The sequence below is a fragment of the Brachyhypopomus gauderio genome, chromosome 8 (assembly GCF_052324685.1).
Source record: "Brachyhypopomus gauderio isolate BG-103 chromosome 8, BGAUD_0.2, whole genome shotgun sequence".
NCBI classification, from domain to species: domain Eukaryota; kingdom Metazoa; phylum Chordata; class Actinopteri; order Gymnotiformes; family Hypopomidae; genus Brachyhypopomus; species Brachyhypopomus gauderio.
Window position 1 is genome coordinate 19,610,683 of NC_135218.1, and position 5,514 is coordinate 19,616,196.

Genomic DNA, 5,514 nt, shown 5'->3' on the forward strand with positions numbered 1-5,514 from the left:
CAGAGGGAGAATACCCTATATTAGAACTGCATTAGAAATTACACCCTGCTCACAGAGTGCCTCTCCATGCCGGCCTGAGCCTGTCACTCAGATTGGTGGAGTGAATCTCCCTCTAGGGGGCGGAGTCTCTCTCATCTCCTCTCATAGCCTCCAGCTCTGGCACATTGATTTCCATGTACGTCTAATTACTGCTCATAATCTATTCATCCCAACACTAGCAGGAAGAAGCAGCTGTCTCACAGTTAGTATCCAACACACATACATACATACATACATACATACATACATACATACACACACACACACACATATGCATACATATACATACAGACTTAAATACATAAAACACATTTAAACGTGCACACATTTATATGATACATTCCCCTATACACAATCTCACATATTTATATTTTCTCATATATACACATACAAACACACATACACATATACTCACATACATGTTCCAATACACACACACACACACACACACACACACACACACACACATAAAATATTGGTTTTTTAAATACCGATTACAAAGGTTCAGGACACTGCAAATTGGTGGAATTAACTTATTCAGGTTACCCAGTCACCCACACGTCCATCCATGGAATAACAAAAAGGAATAAAAAGTTAAGGAAGGAAGAAAAAAAAGCACTAAATGATAAGTCTAAATGATAAGTCTAAAGGATAAGTCTAAAGGATAAGTCTAAAGGATAAGCCTAAATGATAAGTCTAACCCACCTTTTTGGCTTTCACAACTATTCCAAATATTCCAAAAACAGAGATGAGGAAGATGAGTAAAATACATGAAAACCATAATGTATATTGCATAATACATACACACTTATGCGTCCCTCTTTTCCAGTAATTCATTTATGCTACTGCATATTGCAGGGTCACAGTGTGTGCCCCTCAGTGTGTGCCCCCCAGTGTGTGCCCCCCCAGTCGCAGGGCACTGGGGAACGATTCCAAAAAATGGGTTAAGATTTACCACGTTCATCGTATCCTCCTTGCCATTATGGTGCAGCTCTTTAATTTTATCGTTTGCTGGACCAAGCTTATTTTCCACCTTCAAAGGACCAGCCCACATGGGTGAAGCTTTGGAAATGGGATGACCACACGCCCAAACCAAGTCTCCCACCTGAAACTGCACAACTTTCCTGTGGGCATTATAGTTCCTGGCTTGCTTGAGCTGTGCATTGTTAACTGTTCTCCTTACATCTTTGAATAAGAAGGTTGACTAGGGTGTGGAGAGTGGTGAATAAGCCTTTCAGATGGACCTTTCAACTTCCTTCCAAGAGTTCTGCAGATGTTCTTCTCATTGGATCATGTCTGCTACTGTTCATGGCAAACCTGAACTCAGCCAGCCACTTGTCACACTCTCTGTGATTTTCACATATATAACAGATCATCGTTGTTTTCAAAACTTTATTCACACGTTCTGTAAAATTGACTTGGGGGTGGTAGTTGTTGTAAGCTTTTGAATAACCCCCCAGGACGTACAGAGATCAAATAACAGATGGCTTAGGAACTCAGGACCACAGTCAGACAAAATAAACTTTGGAATACCCTATCTGGTGAGAATCTTATCTTAGGATTTAACAGATAAGATGAGCTTTACTGCTTCTCAACGGGAAAAGCTCAACCCATTTGAAAAAGTAATCTACAACAACCAACAGCCACATTTCTCTTTGGGAAAGGACCCATAAGGTAGATACCAAGCATATAGCCAGGCTCTTTGAGTTCTGTAGACAGGAGCTTTCAAAAGGGCTTGGAGTTCGAGGGTTTGTATTTCTGACATTCCTTGACACACTGCCATCTTTTCTTATTTCCGGCCACCACGCAACCTCTAGAATCTTCAGGAGTGTTTTCATTCTCCCCATGTGTGCTCCTAGAGGATCATCATGAAAACACTCTAAGAAGGGAATAGTAAGAGACTTAGGAACCACAGTACATTCTGTTTCGTTTCCCATCTTATTCTGTAACTCCTGGTGGGCTGGCTTCCTTTCCTTCAACTCTTTCACCAAGTCACCTTCACATTGGGCTAAGTGTAAACTGGTAGGTAAGGTTGCATTCCAGTGTCCTTTTGGGTGCATAAACACCCATCATTGCCTCTTCCTGACCATCCTTGGATCGAGAAAGACCATCTGTCACTATGGTCATGCACACTTTCCTATACTGCACTTGGAACTCGAAGCGTTGCAGCCTCAGGGTCCAGCTGGTTAGCCGGGAGGAGGTTTTGGGAGAATTGAAAGCCCATGTAAGAGCAGCATAATCTGCATATACAACAAATGCCCTTCCCTCCAAATAATGATGCCATTTTTCTACAGCCCATTCAACAGCCAGACTTTCCTTTTCAGAGGTAGAATAGTTTCTCTCAGCACCCCTCAAACTCCTGGAGGCATAAGCAATAACCTATTGTTCTTCATCAACTACCTGAGTAAGTACAGTGTCAAGTCTAAATTCACTAGGATTGGTATGTACTTGAAAAGGTTGAAGAAGATCTGGATGCGTCAAAATTGGGCCATGATACAGGGCTGGTCCATCTCCACTGGTGGTTTAAAGGAGCGGCTAAATCCGCAAAATTAGGGATGAATTTATGATACCATCCCACAAAGCCAAGAAACCGCTGCAATGACATGAGGTCATGTGGTGTGGGATATTTAGTTATAGCCATAATTTCAAGGTCCACTTTAACCCCCTCACTAGAAACTATATGCCCAAAAACCCCTGGTCTTTCTTTAGAAAATTACAAAGTTTGATTTTCCCCCTGTTTATGAAAAAATGGCCTGCAGGTACTGGAGATGTTGGCATTTGGATGGTGAGTAAACAATAACATCATCTATATATACAAAACTCCTTCCATTATTAACCTTTGAAAAGTAGCCCCAACATCCTTGAAGTCAAAGAGCACGGTCAGAAAATGATATAGACCAAAAGGAGTTATAGAGGCAGGTTTTTCTCTGCTGCGCTCATCCATTTCTACCTGCCAGTAACCTGACTTCAAGTCAAGAGTGCTGAAATACCGAGCTCCATACACTGACTCCAGGGTGTCATGTACGATGGGCATTGGATAGGCATTCATTGGAAGAGTTTTGGCATCCACACAGAAAAGCATGGTTCCTTCAGGCTTGGGCACAAGCACCACAGGAGACGCCCAAGAAGACTGAAGATTGAGGAAGACTCAATAATACCAGCTTGCAGCATCATCTTCATCTCATTTCTCATAATCTCCTTCTTTGGTGAGACCCGATATGCTCAGGAGTGGACAGGTAAGTCAGTGGTAGTGAGAATGTTGCATTTGAGTAAATCTGTCCTACCCAGGTTTTCTGTGCAGACCGATGGCCAGACCGTAAAGCAAGGATGGGCAACTTCCATGACAAAGGGGGCCAACATTTTTTCAGCACTATTATTGGAGGGCCACATGACCACGCACTTCAAATAATTGGATATGAAAGACACTACAAATTATTCTCAATGTACACATTTTAAATGAATTCAGATCTGTATGTTTATTGCACCAACATACATCTATTTTCTGCATATAAATGCATTAACATGTCCTTAATAAGCAACAAAGACAAAACATTTGCTTAATAAAAAAGTGCAAAAAGGAATTTGAACTGAATTTGAACTTCATATCAAAGAAGTGTAACGCGTAGCGCGCTGCGGAGCGATGAGGCGGATACAAACGCTGTACAGGCACGGGTCAAAACGGGAGAGCCGTCCAAATGGTCAACAGGACAGGCAGGAGTTGTAACAGGAGAGCCATTCACAACGGAGAAGGAAAATACCAGAACAGCGATGACAGATAATCCACAAAACCGAACAAACCACAAATAACCAACAACGGGCGAAACACAGAGATACAAGTACACAGGACTAAACTAGACACAGCTGAACACAATGACGTGCGTGGCAGACAGAGGGAAACCAGGGCAACAGACACGCAGGGCGGGATAACCGGGTAAGGAACAACACCGACATGGGAGAGGGGGCGTAGCCCTACGTGACAAGAACAAAAAAGTCCTGCTCTATCGGTTTTTTTTCTTTTAATTATTAAATTATTATTGATCTGTTTTGCCGCACACGGCCCTCGTCCTCACTCAGTGCGGCTCGCGGGCCGCCAGTTGCCCATCCCTGCCGTAAAGTGATTCTGTAGCTCGGGAGGTTCTTTATTAGGTCACTGAATTTCAAGTCTGATGTCAACCGTGATGCCAGGGACTCACCTGCTTCCTCAGGAGGCAAGGTCATATGTAAACTGACCCGCCGTTCTTTCTGTGTGAAACAGGACTGGTCTTGGGCGGTAAAAGGAAATGTACACCAATGCCCTTTGATCTCCAGGCTGTAGACTCCAGAATGACTCAAGAAGTCCAGCCCTAGCACAAGAGGGAAGACTAGATACTCATGTCAGACAATCACTTACAGTTAGCACCACTCCATGCCACTTGTATGACAGCAGGACTCTCCCTACTGACCTGTGTGCTTTCCCATCAGCCAGAACAAAAGACCAGTTAGAATCTGTGAACATTACCTCCCTTGAATTAGCCAAAGTCTCCCACAGTTTCTTCTGCATTAAAGTACTGTGAGTATCTATGATGGCTTCTACCTGGTGGCCTCTTATTCCCATGACAACTTTCAACAAGGATGGATGGGATGACAGAGACTGTCAAGTTACTCGGAAATCTGCATCAACCTCTGCTTTAACTTGAAAAGAGCCTTGGACAACTACAGGGGTTTTACGGCACAACTCAATAAACCAGTTTCGATTTCCTTCTCAGAGCGATTTTTTGAAGGGTTTCTTGACGTTAGGTTTACGATTAGGTTGAAAACCTTCATGATACAAACACAAAACAGAACAGTGCTTCAATTACTATGCATCCATCGTTGCAGTAACAGTAGACAAAGCTGTTTTTAGCAATTACATTGACAAGGTAATACATCTCACTGTGATTTATAACAAGCTTGGCATACCATGGCTATCTCCAATGCTAACTATAATTCACAAATGAACTAGGTAGCATGCACAGTCTCGCACTTACAAAACACTAACTAGCACCAACATTTTACACTAACTAGCATCAACATTTTAGATGTAAAAATTAAAAGTTTTTCACCACTGATATCCCAGTAGGTGAGCTTGTCTCCTTTCATTAATTAAATCCCAACGTGCCACGTTCTCATATAGCGTCTATTTTTTCAGGCTTGCACAACACTATTCTTGCTTCCCGAAGAGCTGTGTAGATCCAACCTCAATTTCCATCCATTTAGTATCTGGCAGCACAGAGACAAAGTTAGATATTGAGGTGGAAAAATGGGTCCTTTAGTCTGAAAGGTTGATTTTTTCTTGCATTTATCCTGGGTTTTGATTCACTCTAACCCAGTACTCCCTTTTGGACTTTAAATCTTTCTCAACCATAGACCCAACTCTGACAAACTGTTCTACTCTGCGCACAGCTACACTAAGAGTACCTACCAATGCAGGCTTACATTGACTAATTAAATTTCTGG

General features: G+C 42.4%; 1 long non-coding RNA gene across 1 annotated transcript in view; it reads right to left on the reverse strand.

The window, feature by feature from the left end:
- Positions 1-1,403: 1,403 nt before the first annotated feature.
- The window catches only part of LOC143521063 (uncharacterized), a 4,656-nt gene continuing 545 nt past the window's right edge, over positions 1,404-5,514 (reverse strand). Inside the window, exons 2-3 of the long non-coding RNA XR_013132619.1 lie at positions 4,233-4,382; positions 1,404-1,894 (exon numbers count right to left, since the gene is read on the reverse strand). This is a non-coding gene — a long non-coding RNA (uncharacterized LOC143521063). The remainder of the gene's footprint in view (positions 1,895-4,232; positions 4,383-5,514) is intronic.